Source organism: Equus przewalskii, chromosome 20 (assembly GCF_037783145.1).
Source record: "Equus przewalskii isolate Varuska chromosome 20, EquPr2, whole genome shotgun sequence".
In the NCBI taxonomy this organism is placed as follows: domain Eukaryota; kingdom Metazoa; phylum Chordata; class Mammalia; order Perissodactyla; family Equidae; genus Equus; species Equus przewalskii.
Window position 1 is genome coordinate 30279953 of NC_091850.1, and position 15344 is coordinate 30295296.

Here is a 15344-nt window from a genome sequence, read left to right on the forward strand (position 1 = left end):
AATATCATATCACTTAAATGCTTGCCTGAGTTCACTTTACCCCCCTAATTTTGGGCCATGATGTACTCATTCAAATTATGAGGAAAGCCTGTATCATTTTTGGGTTCCAATCTCTCCCGCTGAGACTCTTTTCTTCTATTTTATGAGATTGGGCTGGGCAAAGGACCAGCACGGCTGATCCACCCTAACCTGTAAGTGAGGCCGTGGGTGGAAGCCAAGTTTTCTTTTCTCAGCAGCACGACATACTTGCTCTGTAATAACCCAACAGTGCTTTATGATCTCTCAGCCAAGAGTCATGAATCCCAACTCCAGTCATGATGATACCTTGTTTCCTTGAGAATAGTCTTTTCTAGATCTTAATTCTTCCTCCTTCTTAAGCGTATCTCATTTCTGTCCTCTATTTATTTTCAAAACTCCCAAAATTAAAAGTTACTTCTGGTATTCGGTTTGCTCACAAGGCTCTTTCCTACACACATTTCTTTACCTGCCATGGTCAAACGTAAACTAGGAAAGTTGAAGAAGGAAATGCTAGTTACAGGAATCAATTAAATAAACAAAGAGCAGCAATTCAGTAAATTGCAACCCAGTTTTCCCGGTTTTGGTGTCTTGCGCACTGGAACATTGGAAGGACTATCAGAGGATTGGAAAGTGGGGCCCAGTCCAACTTCTAGGGCCTATGATTTAATGTGCAGACAGGTGGGCGGAGGGGGCCGCTCCCCTGCTTTGCAAAGGCAGAAAGAAGCCTCTGGTAACTCTTCTCGCACAGCGAGGCTCTGAGAATAAGATACCTCAAGAATGAAACACTTATTATAACCAAACATGGAGCGAACAAAGGAACGAGGCCCACGTTAGACTGCTTTGTGTGAATCCTGCGTACGAAGGGAGCCAGCTTCTTCCAAATTTTGTAAAACATCAGCGACAAGCTGGAATTTTTCATCTCTGGGCGCAGTGAGAAGTTGAATTTAAAAAACCATCCTCATTTACGTTTGAAAAGAAAATAGGTTCCGACTCACCACCCTGTTGAGCTCTGAGGCTGCTGAATGTTCTTGGAGCTTTTGGACAGACATAATTTCACGACTGGGGAAAAATATTTCAGTCATTTCCCTAATCCTAATAGTTTCCATCCATAACCTCAAAAAGGAAGATAAAACATAATGAATGGGTGTATGAGAGTGTTGCTCCTGAGTCTTTGTCAGCATCGAGGAGTGCCAACGCCAGGGAGATGTGGAAGGGTTCCTGTCCACTCATCCTCTCTCACCCGGAATCTCTCTTGTGTAACTGCGTGTGTATATCAAGACTTGATACAATCTGCGGATATAGAAAAGAGGTTTCTTTTCTTCTTTCTAATAGGCTATCTATTTCATGTGAGAAAGAAACCTGTGTCCTTGGCCCTATAATTATAGCACTGAGATTTATCAAGTGTCTAGCAGGAGGCAGACACTTTACAACTATTATTCATAATCCTTTCCACCCCCATGACATGGATGTGGACACTGAGACTAAGGGAGTTCAAATGACTTGACCAAGACAATAGACAGAGAATACGGCTGAGCCAGTCTTTGAACAAATTCTTCTCTGGCTCAAAAACTTGCATTCTTTCCATTATATTATGCTGCCAAGTAAACTCGCCAGCTTATGTTGGAATAAGGCCTTAGAAAAGTATATGCAAAATACAGAAAGGAATGAGAATTTTATCAGGCAAAATTTACTATAGTGTCTCTGGAGAGTCTACAAACCACTAAAAATACATTTGAGTTAATAATAAAAGAAAACTGAAGGTATCATTAGTGGTGTGGTCACTTCCAAATGCATTCAAATCACCTCTCTCTATAGATCCTGCCATTGTCCCCACCCACCTACCCACCCAACACTGACCCCCTACCTCAGAATACTGTGCAGAGGCCTGTTATGTTGACTCTGGCCTACACGTTGACCTCAGAACCCCATAATGTGAATCTCCAGTCAGGGGACCCCGCCGTGCTCCACTCTGTGACCGCTTGGGCTTCTAGAATTTTCCAGCTTGGAGAGGTGCTCACACTGTAGCTGCACCTTGTCCATTATTCCCATTAATGGCTTCTCTTAACAATCACCAGTCAGCCTCTTCCAGGTGCATGTTGCCAACATGATACAATTTGGGGGAAATTATCGGAAAAAGGTTGAGCATTTCTGCAGAGGAGTCTTTGGGTCACAGACTGGGAAGCCAGTAGAGAGAGCACGGTACGTTCAAAGAGGTTAACAACTTCAGCCCAGAGCAGATTTCAATGGCCATGTGGCTGGCTCCTAAAGAAGTCTACTCCTCATTCCCATTCTCATTTGGGCTAAGGCAGTAACTTTCCACCAATCTCTTTGCTTCTCCTCTTCCCTGGGCTCACCTCTCCAGTCCAACCACCAAAGCCAAAGTAATCTTCGAATGCCATATATCAATTTCCTGCTTCAAATATTTCAGGGGCTTCCCGTTATGCTCAGAATCAAACCCAAACTCTTTATCTCAGCCTGCAAGGCCCTGTGAGATCTGGCTGCTCACTGCCCCTTCCACCTTATCTCACACACGTCTCTTCTTTGTTCCAGCCAGAGTTATCTTCTCTCTCTTCCCTGAACATGCCAAGCTCTTCCCTTCTCAGGGCCTTGGCACATGCTGTTCTCTCTGCCTGGAATGGCATTCCACAGGTCTTCATTATTTTCATCCTTCAGGTCTCAGCCCTCCTCAGGTAGCCCTTCCCAGGCACCCCCATTGGATGTGGCAAATCCCTCCGCAGTTGCTTTCTACCATGTTCCCTGATCATTTCCTTGTAGCACTTACCACTAATGGCGATCCTCTCATTTATTTATTTATCTATCCTGGTTTATTGTTCTATCTCCTTCAGTAGAATGTAAGGTCATGAGCATGGGGACTTTATTTTGATCAGAACTGTGTCCTTAGCAATAAATATTGGTTGAGCAACCGAGTCTCTTAAATTGTTGGTCCCATTGTTGTTGGGGACTTGGAAAAGCCTGCTCCCTCTCCTTTAGGACCTCACTCTAAATCTGTGCTTCTGGGAAAGCCCTCCCACTTCCAGCCCCATTATTCATAAATCCTTTCTGTGAATTTGCACCAGCTTTCTTGAGAAGAGTGTGTTCTAAACAGGGTCTAACACATTATGAGAACCTCCAGGTGTCAAAGGATGAATGTGAAACTCTGGAAAATTTTATTGCTAGGGAGGGTTGCTTTTTGTAAGTCCAATTGTGACATCCATATGTGACTGTTCAGCCAGGTCACCAGCAGCAACACATATTTTGGATCTCCCTTCAAAATTTTTTTGTGTTTTTTTTAGATGACTGACTCCAAGAGTGGCTCAAGTTCACTGTTCTTTCTCTGGCTTCTCTTTTGCTTAAGACAGGATGTTACATAAACCTAGAATTCCAAAATATGTCCCTCTGATATTTATTGCTAGAAACACTAAGTTTTAAAACTATAGTTCAGCGGAATTAAATTCCTTACGAGGAATTTACATTGCTTTTACTCAGATGATGCTATTTCAGTCATCACATATGAGACTCTTTTCTTTCCTCCTCTGCTCTACATACCTATATTTACAGTTTACAAAACGCATCTGCATTACTGATCTCATTTAATCTTCACAACCTGAGGATCTGTCAAAGAAGAAATGGCCCCTATTTTGCAGAGGAGGAAAGAAGCTCAGAGTGGTTGGGAATCCAGAACTGTGTTCCAATTGACCATCCTCAGGTCTTTGGGATGAATCCTTACCTCATCACTCTTGTGAAGTGGTTTTCATAGTGAAATTGAGTACCCCTTTAAAACGATCATCAATAGGGCTGATTAAATCCAGTGGCGTATATATGAGTACAGTTCACAAGCTCCTGAAGAGTTCAGTTCTTCTCATCTAGAACAGTGGTTTCTGAGGTTTCCCTGACAAAGATCCCTCTTTTATTTTTTTCCGGTGCAGATTCTCCAGACACAGAGGGTCCAACAGCCAATCAGTTTTTGATCCTCTTTAGATAGCTAGCATTTTCTGTGGAGTTCATGAGATTCGAGGCGAAAGCAGCGGGTCATCATGTTCCGCGCCGTCTGTGTAGCCCCATCACAGTCAGATTTAGTTGTTTCCCCCCACAAATTTCAAAATGTTGGCAATAGCACAAAGCTCCTCCCTTAATCCCACCTCAGAGGACCCTCAATGACTCAGGGATAATTTGTGAATAGGGTCTGAGTGTGTGATATCAAGGTCCACACTTGGGAAATGCACCTGTGAAAATCGGGTGAAAGATAAGTTAAGTCATATTTCAAGGGCTGTCTGAAGTCTTCAGTTGCAATGCAGCTTGAAGTACAGAACATTCCTTGAAATAAATGACCTACAACTACTGGCAAGCACTCTTTCCCCAATCCAAGCTTTATTGTAATGATCCTTAAAGTGGAAGGGTTATTTGGCTTGTCCAATTTCCAGAACAAAAGTCAGCCATCTACCTTTGGCTCAAGGACACCAGGGATGATATTTTCCTTTTTTAAGAAACATTTTGTACAGAGGTATGCTGTGAACCTAGACGTAGGAAGGCAAACTATTTCCTTCTAAAACAAAATAGGATATATGTTTAGTACCTGATCATTTCCCTTTTGTTGCATATCCCAATGGATATCATTTAGGTCAATAACTCACTAATAATTGTGATATATGTATAGGCTTTTTTTTTGGAGGAAGATTAGCTCTGAGCTAACATCTTTGCTGAGGAAGACTGGCCCTAACCTAGCGTCCATGCCCACCTTCCTCTATTTTATATGTGGGATGCCTACCACAGCATGGCTTGCCAAGCAGTGCCAGGTCCACAGCTGGGATCCAGGTCGGCCCCTGTATAAGCTTTTGAAAAAAAGTTTACAAAGTTCTTTATATTATTTTATTCTCCCAACTGTATGAGTATAGTTGTCTTTGCTTACAATGGAGGAGAGCTAGACACGGAACAATTAAGTGGCTTGTCCTAGACCACGCAGCGCATTCGTAATGGAGGAAGAACTCAAACTGTGCTTCCAGACTGGCAACGGCTGCTTCCCACCACTGCCTCACACTGGCAGCAGCTGGAGCTTTCTGTGTAGGCTGGGCCACGTGTCGTGAGATCCCTTTGGTAGAGTTTTCTGAACCATTCAAGATGGAGAGAGAGAAAGTGCTAATCACATAATACCACTTTGAACCTTAAGCACCGCAAACTTCCTGGTAACAGATGTCTAAGTGCCCTGGTGTTAATGAATTGGCTAAGATAATCCTATTGGATGATAAGCTGCTAAATAATTAGAAGTTAGTTGCTTTTATGTTAAGTGTGTGTGAAACCTATGCCTGGCCATTCTAGCGGGAGAAGGAAGGTGACATGATAATTGTGAGTTTTCCTTGCCCCTGCTCCCCTTCCATTTGGACACAGACCACTCTGGAACAGTGTGGCCATTATTACAACGTGATGATACCGAATCTGGTCCTTGGATGTTAGAAGATAAATCAGGTTAGCTTCACAGTTGTCCTGGCCCTGTTTAAACTGCCTCTCTTTCTGGGGTCACATTTGCAGGGTCAAGAACAAACTAACTTGCCCACACTTTACAGTTGAACAGACTTGACAGGAAATAAGGAGGCCGGTGCCAGGGCAGCTTCATGGGTGTGCAGTCACACAGCATCCCGGCCTTCAGCAGGCCTAATATGCTCAAGGCTCTGCTGTCTCCATCTTGAAATTCTTAAGTTTTGGACAAGGAGACCTTCATTTTCATTTTATATTGAGTCCTGCAAATTATGCAGCCGGTCCTGCTTGGTGTCTCAGGAGATTAGCCTCAGAGACAGTGATCTGGCCAGGTCAGAGCACTGCCAAGATTTTAAATCTCCCCAAAAAGCTTAAGGATAGGCCAATATACTGAGGACAGATGCAAAAGTGTGTGCGGTCCAGACTGCCAGGGGCACAGAGACCTCAGTTTCTCAGCGAGGACAGAGGGCACTGGCAGAAGGTTTCAGCTTGTTGAAGCCAATGAGATGGAGGCCTGGTGCCCCACTCCAAATGCCAGGAAGATATAGAGTGCCCCCAAGGATAATACTAGTCTCTTGTCTGGGGCTCTTTTCCCACATACCTACTTAACCTACTGAACAGAGTGTCAGGCACGGGCAGATGGGAAATATATCCAAAAGGCTACAAGCTTTTGGATTTTTTTTACCTTTTTATTTTAGAAAGCATTATTATTTTTTTAAATTTTAACCTTTTTACTTACTATAGAGTAATATTCACTGAGAAACAGAACATTTCATTACTGATGAGCAGAAAAAATTTAAAAAATCACCCATAGTCTCACTCCTTAGAGATGATCATTATTAACACATGTATAAATATACACATAGTATATATACAGTATAATCCCATTATGGTTTTTAAAAGTATATATATATATATATATATATATATAAATCTACCACATGATTTTAATCAAATTTATAGTTTATTGAACTAAACTTTATGATTTGGTATTTAAATTGATTCTCATTTCTTGCTATTTTAAACAGTACTGTGGTGAACAGGCGTGTAGCTAAATTTTTGCAATCATCCATGCTACTGCTTTAGAATAATTTTCTAAAAGTGAATTTTCTTTTTTTTTAGAAGAATGACCCTGAGCTAACATCTGTTGCCCATTTTCTTCTCTTTTTTTTTTTCTCCCCAAAGCCCAAGTTCCTAGTTGTATATCCTAGTTGTGAGTCCTTCTAGTTCTTCTATGCGGGATGCCACCACAGCATGGCTTGATGAGCGGTATGTAGGTCCTTGCCCAGGATCTGAACTGGCAAACCCCAGACTGCCGAAGTAGAGCCCACGAGCTTAACCGCTACACCACTGGGCTGGCTCCTAAAAGTGAGTTTTCTAAGTGAAAGACGTGAACATCCTGAGAGATACTTGTCCAGTTGCCTCACAGAACAGCAGAACCGATCTCCGTTCCCATCAGCACCGCATACGAGTCTGGGAAGTGTTCTTCCAGTCCTACAGAGACTGTTTTGTGGGCGGGTAGGAGGTTGTGATTCACACCTAGAAGGGGCTCCTTCGGGACTCTCATGGAATTTCTAGAGTTGCAAGGGGTCAATAGGTTAGGGGTGTAAATGGCGGTAGTTTTTGTGATTTGTAGTCTAGGCAACTAGTGTGGAGCGAAAATTATACTAAAGAGATTACTGCCAAGGGGTTGCCCAAATATTCTATTTGCCTATAATTGCAAGTCCTAGTTACACATCACAATGTGATCACATGGTGCTGAGTCAAGGATTTATAAAACTTACCCTAAACCCATGTCCTGTAATTTGAAAAAACGCAACAAAACAAGCCTTCGGGTTTTTTTGCTCCTTATTCAGTCAATAGTCATTGTAAGTTGTTTGGCTTCCCAGCCCCTCTCCCCTTCCAGCTGCCCTAAAGATTTTTTTTGTCACCCAGAGAAGCAGAGGTCGTATACTGTGACCTTTCAGAAGTGATTTCCTTAAACTTTAGCTTCCTTTGAAAATAAAAATTTCGGCTCAAATCTTTTCCATGTTTATAAACACCAAGCCTTGTAATCCATGAGTCCCATTTCATATCTGATTTCTCTTTAGGGGATCCATACATAATCCTTTTCACAAGGCAGGCCTGCATCTGGGCTTCTGGAAAAAATCAATAAGAGGGAAACAAGAGTAAATCTGCCAGAAGCGCTGAAGGAATTTAGAGGCTCAGTCGATCACAGGGGCCTTCATGCTTACTTTTTTAATCAACAAAAATTTTACTATGGTACCATAATGGTGATAGATATAGGATAGAATCAGAATTCTTAAAAATTACTGTAGATCACGCAGAGGTTTTCTGGTAAGTGGATGTGTGATGTACAACATCCTTTGAAGATAAATCTCCCCCGTGGGTTACGGATGCTACTCCAGGACTGCACTCTAATATCACGAAGACCCATTACCCCTCAATATGCGGGCAGTCATTTTCAGTGATTAGTGGTTTGGGTCTGTGGTTTGTTTATTTTCCTACACAAAAATGCAATGGATTATGCAACCTCTGCAGTGGGCAGTCTTAGAATTCCCATGGTACAATGGTGTATTCTTTTAAAAATGCATTAAATATGAATTAACCACTTATCATTACTAATGGTCTACATTATTTCCTTGCTCCCGTCTCTTCTGTTTCTCTTCCACATATTCCTGTTTGCTGTTTCCAGCTTCTTGCCTACATTAATTTTCTTTGCTTTTAGAGCTTACTCACACATCTCTTTTTAGTTTCCTTTGTAACGGCTCCAACACATTTCCTCTTACATTTGTGATTTTTGCTTAGCTTTTCTCCCTTGCTTTTTCCACCAAACTTTGTTTATTTTCGTTTTTCTCCCAATGGTCTAATTTTTCTCCATGCCTGTCACATTTAATTGAGGTTTGCTGCATGATTAAGATGAAGAAAGTCTTTTTTTCTCATGCTTAAAAAGGAAACTGCTGCCCTACAGTTTCAGCTTATCCTAGATTACTGCCTTTCTTGAATAGGATCCCCAGCTCTTTCTTTTATAAACCCAATCAAAGAACAGCTTTATGTTCTGTATAGAACACACCAGGCACACATGGGTTCAAGGTTTGCTCTTCTGAATTCTCAATGTTGCTTTCTTAAACATTGTGTAGCATCTGTATCTCGAGTTTCACCCCTTTCTCTCGCTGCTTCTGCTATTTATGGATGTTTCAGGCTGGATTCACCCTTCTTGTCAAAGGGGAAATTGGGAACCCTAAGCTTACTAATCGGAACCTAAAAGATGTTTAATGAGAGGTTTAAACTCAAATTATCACCCTGAGAGGCTCTCTCATTTGTAGAACAGGAAGAACTTGAAGGGTCCTTGAAAAAGAATTCTGGAACAGTGAGTGAATAGTCATGAGATGTGGTTTGCGTGGGGAAGAATTCACACTGCCCTGTGTGTCTTTATCACCGGACATGTGTCTTTGTTTTGGAGACTCTCTGGAACATAGATACTGCACATAAGAGGAACATCTTATACATTTTTGAGGTCTTGCTCAAGTCCTTTCTTAAATGAGTGTGGGGGGGGGGCGGGGGGGGGCGCAGATAACATGAATCCTAAAATGTAGAGTATCTCAGACTCTCCACTGAGTCATTTCCTTATTTTTATTAATTGGCTTAGACCCAACTACAGAATGGAAGGCTATTTTTATGCATTTGCTCACAACTGAGAGATCTAACACAAGATTTAAGCAACACAATCTGTCAGTTTCAAAAAGAGAAAAAATGCCTTACTCTATTCCATTAAATTAGGCTGACCATATATTTCACATTCTGAAATCATCTTTGCCTTCTAGAACATGCATAGATAGTTAAGAATAACCTTTGGGGAATATAGCAGTGCTTGGAGATCAAGTTGCTAGCCTATGATTTTCCCTCTATTGTGGATTCCATGGGATATTTTTTCTTTGTGCCCGGCTTCTTCATGGTCTGATGGGTTGAAGCTCTATCAGACACAAGAGCTCTGTAATATAATGTGACTCACCCCTCCTCTCCGCTGTAAAAGTCATAAAGGCAGTAACTCAAGTGTGTGGTTGACTCAGTAATTGCCCAGCATCATTTTTATTGAAATTATCCTGCAATCTAGAAGTTAGAAGTGAAATAACCCATGAAGTCATCCTGACCCAGCTATTCTGGGCCAAGATAAAAGTCTTTTCTGGGGTATTTTTCTATTACTATTTCAATTTGGTTTTATAATCATCAGTCAGGCAAGAACTCTAATCATTAGTTTGGCAAATTTCTATCCTCTTTCTCTCTCTCTCTTTTTTTTTTTTTTTTTGAGGAAGAATAGCCCTGAGCTAACATCTGCCACAAACCCTCCTTTTTTTTGCTGAGGAAGACTGGCCCTGAGCTAACTAACATCTGTGCCCATCTTCCTCTACTTTATATGAGGGACACCTGCCACAGCATGGCTTGACAAGCGATGCGTAGGTCCACACCCAGGATCTGAACTGGCAAACCCCAGGTCACCGAAGTGGAACATCCAAACTTAATTGCTGTGCCACTGGGCTGGCTCCAAATTTCTATCCTAACTAGCTGCAAAACTATGGAACACATCACTAAGACGCATAGCACATCTCCTGAGATGAAGTAACATTTACCTTTCAAAGAAATGACAGATTGGAGGCCAGTTCATAAAACTCAGGAAAACCTACAGGAAGGTTAAGGAGGTTATTAATGAAGTCTGAACTTATCAGTGTCGAGGCAGTGGAGTTACAAGGTTTATCAAGGGTTGGAATTTGTTCAGACCTGGGGCAGTGGAGAAAGGTCTCTATGTCTGAGGGAAAGGACTGCCTACTGAGCTATCTTCTCCGTTCTAGCTGTTAGTGCTGGGCAGAGGAGTTCTGGAAGCAGACACGAAAAGGATCCTGGTTAGGTGAATTGAGTAGAGCAGACAGTGCAGTGGATTCAAGTGGGCATCAGTTGTAAAAATGCAGGTCTGATGGCGGCTCCCCATCCCCTACAGATAATCCCCAAAGCTCTTAGTATAGAAAAAATATGGCCATCAAGGTTCCACTCAACCTCAGTGTTTGTTTCATTCCTCATTACTTGACCATTCCGTTCCCTGTCTCTGGAATACCCTACTCCTATGTCTACCTGGAATATTTGGATTTTTTTTTTTTTTGAGGAAGATTAACCCTGCACTACATCTGCTGCAAATCCTCCTCTTTTTGCTGAGGAAGACTGGCCCTGAGCTAACATCCATGCTCATCTTCCTCTACTTCATATGTGGGATGCCTACCACAGCATGGCTTGACAAACAGTGCCATGTCCGCACCTGGGATCCGAACCAGCAAACCCTGGGCCACCGAAGCGGAACGTGCGAACTTAACTGCTGCACCACAGGGCCGGCCCCTGGATTTGTTTTTATAAAACTCAGTTTAGCTCTCATTTTCTTTAGGAAGTTTCACTGACCCCAGAGGTAGAGTCCATAACTTTCTCTCTACCAAATGCACACTTCTATTGTTCTACTTATCCAAAGCAGTGTAATTTATTTATGTACTCGATTTTTTTGTCTGCTTCCTCTAATGGACTATGAGCTCCCCAAGGGCAAACCTGTGTCATTATTCATGTTTGTGTCTGCTGTGCCTAGCACAAAACTAGCACATAGTAGGAGCTCACCATACTTATGTAGAGTGAATGAATGAATGACTGAATGAATGAAAGAAGAGCTTCATTTTTGCTATTATGAATCCAGGAAGCAGAGCATCCAGAGATGCCACAAAGAGTGTATCTATATCAGAGGGGAGCTTGGATTAAATATTTTCTAAGAAAATGCCATGAATCAAATAGCTTTCCTGGTTTTTAAGGGATCATGGATTCAGCATGAAGTAAAATTAGACATCTTCCAGTCCAACATCCCACTTCAAGAGAGAAGCACCTTCTAGGGCGTTACTGACAGATGAGCAGCTGGCTTGTATTTGAATACCCCAGAGGCAGTAACTGACCAGGGGGCCCATCCTGGTCCCAGATGGCTATGTTTGTCTTTCATGATGAGGTATAATTTGCCTCTTTGAAGCTTTCATCTGAGTAATCTCTTAGTAAAATTTAGCTATTATTATTGTTATTGTCTTTCTTCGTCATGAAAAATATCTAAAGGTACTTGCAAAGCTTCCTATCTCTTTTCAAGGCTAATTTCCCTGACTGCTTAAACCCATGACTTGTTCCCAGAGCCCTGACCATCCTGGCCCCTCTCCTCTCACTTGCCACGTGGCTCACCAGCCACCAGAGCAGGGACCAGTGCTTCTTGTGATCCACTCCCTTTGACATTTCCTGGCTCAATTCATCCCAGAGAAAGGCCCCTTTCATCCCTCTGCTCTGTGCTTGTCAGAGACAAATGCCCAAAGCAGAAGGCTAAAGTTGTGATTGTTTGATATGGGTGAAGAGTATACACGGGCACGTACATCAGAATCAAATCGAGTGTACCGTTCATTTGCAGACGGAGAGCTGGAGTAAGGAAAGTGAGATTAAATAGCTGATCGGAAACACAGCAAGCTCATATTTAGAAAAAGAATTTGGTAATATTTAACAGAAATTATAGAGGAAAGAAAGCTTTCTGTATTATTTTTTCACACATCGCTGCTTGCTCATCAAAAAGCAAAACAAATTGACCTTTATTTCTTGGAAGCAAAGCTATTTCCAGTTCAAATAAATAAATTGAATTGTAAGAGAATAAGAGACTCACGGAAGATAAAAAATAGACTGTGGGTTTTTCATTGCATATATTAGATTCTTAAGTTCTTCTTGGAGCATTTTGGGGGAAAAACAGAGCAGAGGAATCTTCTTTTAAAAAAATTACACGAAATTATGATATTTTTTAATATTAGCCACCATAAATAAACACATTTTAATATCACAAATATTTATAGATATAGTAATAACCTATTTTAATGTTTAATAAAATACAATGTTTTATTTCTTTTTATTTTTTTTACAATTTTGAATTTTTTATTGACCTGTATTTGATAAATAACATTGTATAAATTTAACATGTACAACATGTTAATTTGATCCGTTTGCATATTGTAGTATGATTCCCATTATAGCAATAATTAGCACCTCTACTACATTACATAATTATTATTTTTTTTAGTGGTCGGAGTAAGTAAGTTCTAGTCTCTTAGCAAGTTTGATGATTATAACACAGATTAGACGGACAGATGGAGAGATGCATGTGCAAATAGAAGGTGGCCATGTGCAAGCCATGCAGAGCGGCCTCAGGAGAAACCAAACCTCTGACACCTTGATCGCTGACTTCCAGCCTCCAGAACTCAGAGAAAATCAATTTCTGTTGTTTAAGCTCCCCATCTGTGTATTCTGTTACAACAGCTCTTGCAAACTAATGCACTGCCCTAACTTCAGCCTTCTTGATATATAAAGACATAAAACTTTTAGTTTGTTTGTTTAAGTCACTTGGGTGGGGTTTTCTGTTCTATGTTAATAGAGCTGTTAAAGACACAAACAAGTTATTGTCACAACATTATTCTATTACAAGTGGAAGCAAGTCTAAGGATAGGAGATGTAGCTATAACATCTAGCACTGAAGGCCAGAACACCATAAAGGACCCTCCTGAGTAATACTGTCATAAACACAGGGAGTAGCAGGTCACCTAGTGACCAGGAGGAAGCTGAAGATGGAGGAGGAGTGGTAGCATTTTATTTTTTTTCCAAACAGCATGGGGCTTTGGTCTCGGCTCTCCCAACCCTCCCATAGCTGGACCTGATGATGAAGCCTCATGAGGATATGGTTTCTGGCTGTGGGACAGAGAGAAGCTGACTGTCCCATGTGTGGGCTCAAACCAATGACTATGACCTCAGCTAACCAATCGAATCAACTAGCAACAGATGAAGAACAAATTTTGACTAGCTTCAGGGAATGAGAATCTGTAGTCCTAGGTAGTAGTTAGAGGAGGACAGCATGGAACCTACTTCACTTTATGGGTTTCCCCCTGCTAATTTAGGTTATCTCAAGTTCTAATTTCAAAGCACGATGTTGGGCAACCACTGTATGAAGTGAGATCAAGTGCCAAAGTTTAAGTAGCATATATATATTATCAAATAACTCAGGCTTCGCCATGAGATATGAAATAAGAAGTGTTCTTTCATGACTAAACACAAAGTTATATTTGGTGAACCAAGTATATTTTTCCAGAGACTAATGGTCAGGTTGACTATAGCCACATTATTTCAGGCTTTCAATGTTTAGATTCAAATAGCTCCTCTTTGGTCTTCCTGCCTCCAGAATCTTCCCTTTTAACCCATTCTACTCCCCAGTGAGTAAAGCTCCCTAAGGTTACTTCTGCTATTTCTTCCCCTACCTCCAAAATATTTGTTTGGCTTTAAAACTAGGGAAGACATCTTTTAGCGCATCTGCCCAGGCTGCAGTCCCATATTCCTTCTCTGAGGACTAAATCGTCCTGGAGGTGGGTCCCAGAAGCTGTGTTTATTCAATATAACATCACTTCTATTATTGCACTAGGAATAGACAATCAGATTCTCTTTCATGCAAATCTGAATTGGAAGATGCTGGTAGCCTCTGTTGGTCATTTGAACTGAGAAGACGTAAACACGTGAATTGTGAAATGGATTGTCTTATGTCTTGTTCATGGAGAAGGGAAAAATTTATGTGCAGAGTGGAAAGGATGAGGCAGAAAAAAGCTGAAGTGAGAAAGTATGTGACTGGGAGCGGAGTTGAGGGATCAAGTTAGGGAACTTGCTGTACCAGCTCTTGACAGCTTTTCATTTCTGGTTGGAGGCCTTGCCGAGACTCAGCTGCCCATTCTGCCCTTGAGTTCCTCCAAATCCCTTTCTTTTTAAGTTACCTCACTCCCTTTGGCTTATACTGGTTTGAATGGCTTTCTCTTATTTGTATCCAAAACCACCTTGGCCAAGACAAAGGTGAAGTTCAAACCCTTGGCTTGGTATTCAACACCATCCCCAGTTTGGCCGTCACATATTGTTCTCATCTTCATATCCCTCTGCTATTCTATATGGAGCTTCATTCATATCAGTCCACTTTCTTTTCTCCTCTCACGATTTATACGTTTCTGGCTTATTCCTTGTCTCACATAGTTTTCTCTACCTGAAACGCTCTCTCTCCTCTTCTTGCCCTACTTGAACCCTATGAGTTTTTTAAGGTCATCTCAAGTTTGCCCTTGTATGTAAAGTCTTCTACAAGCTTCCCAGCCCACAACAATTTCTCCTGCTTCTAAACTTCTATAGTGCTTGTTGTTTCTGTTAACAACTGTTTTAATTAGCAATAGCTTAAACTAATGGAGAGCAATAAGTTGGTTTCAGAGAAACACCTTGATGACAGAAACTCTAATACCAAGAGTTTGGAAATAATATGAGACACTAAGGAATGTATCCCAGGATGTCAGAACAGGAGGGTGGTGGCAAAAATATATTCAAATATTACCATTAATAAAATAATATCCAATCTGTTGGGAAAAGTGAAATGTGCGTATTTATATGACTTTTACTATTTAGCTTAATCAACAGCACCTACATTGAGTTTGATAAAACAATTAGATGAGAAGACACAGAGATGGAATAACAGAGGATATAAAGGAGAAGATGGACACTGAGTGATACTGAGCTCTTAATCTCCAGTTTGTGTCCCCATAAGCAGTAAGCCAAACACTGAAACATAGGTGCTTGGACATGGAGAAAGGATTAGTCAATTGGCCAAGATGAGGAGGTGGGAGCAGGGGTTCTCTCAAATCTGCCTTAACAAGAGAAGAAAGCAGGGGGTTTTATAGAGCTAAGGGGTGTGGCAGGAGAAATAAAGCGGTAATTGTGTTTCTTTCATTCCCGATAAGCCCCTGGGC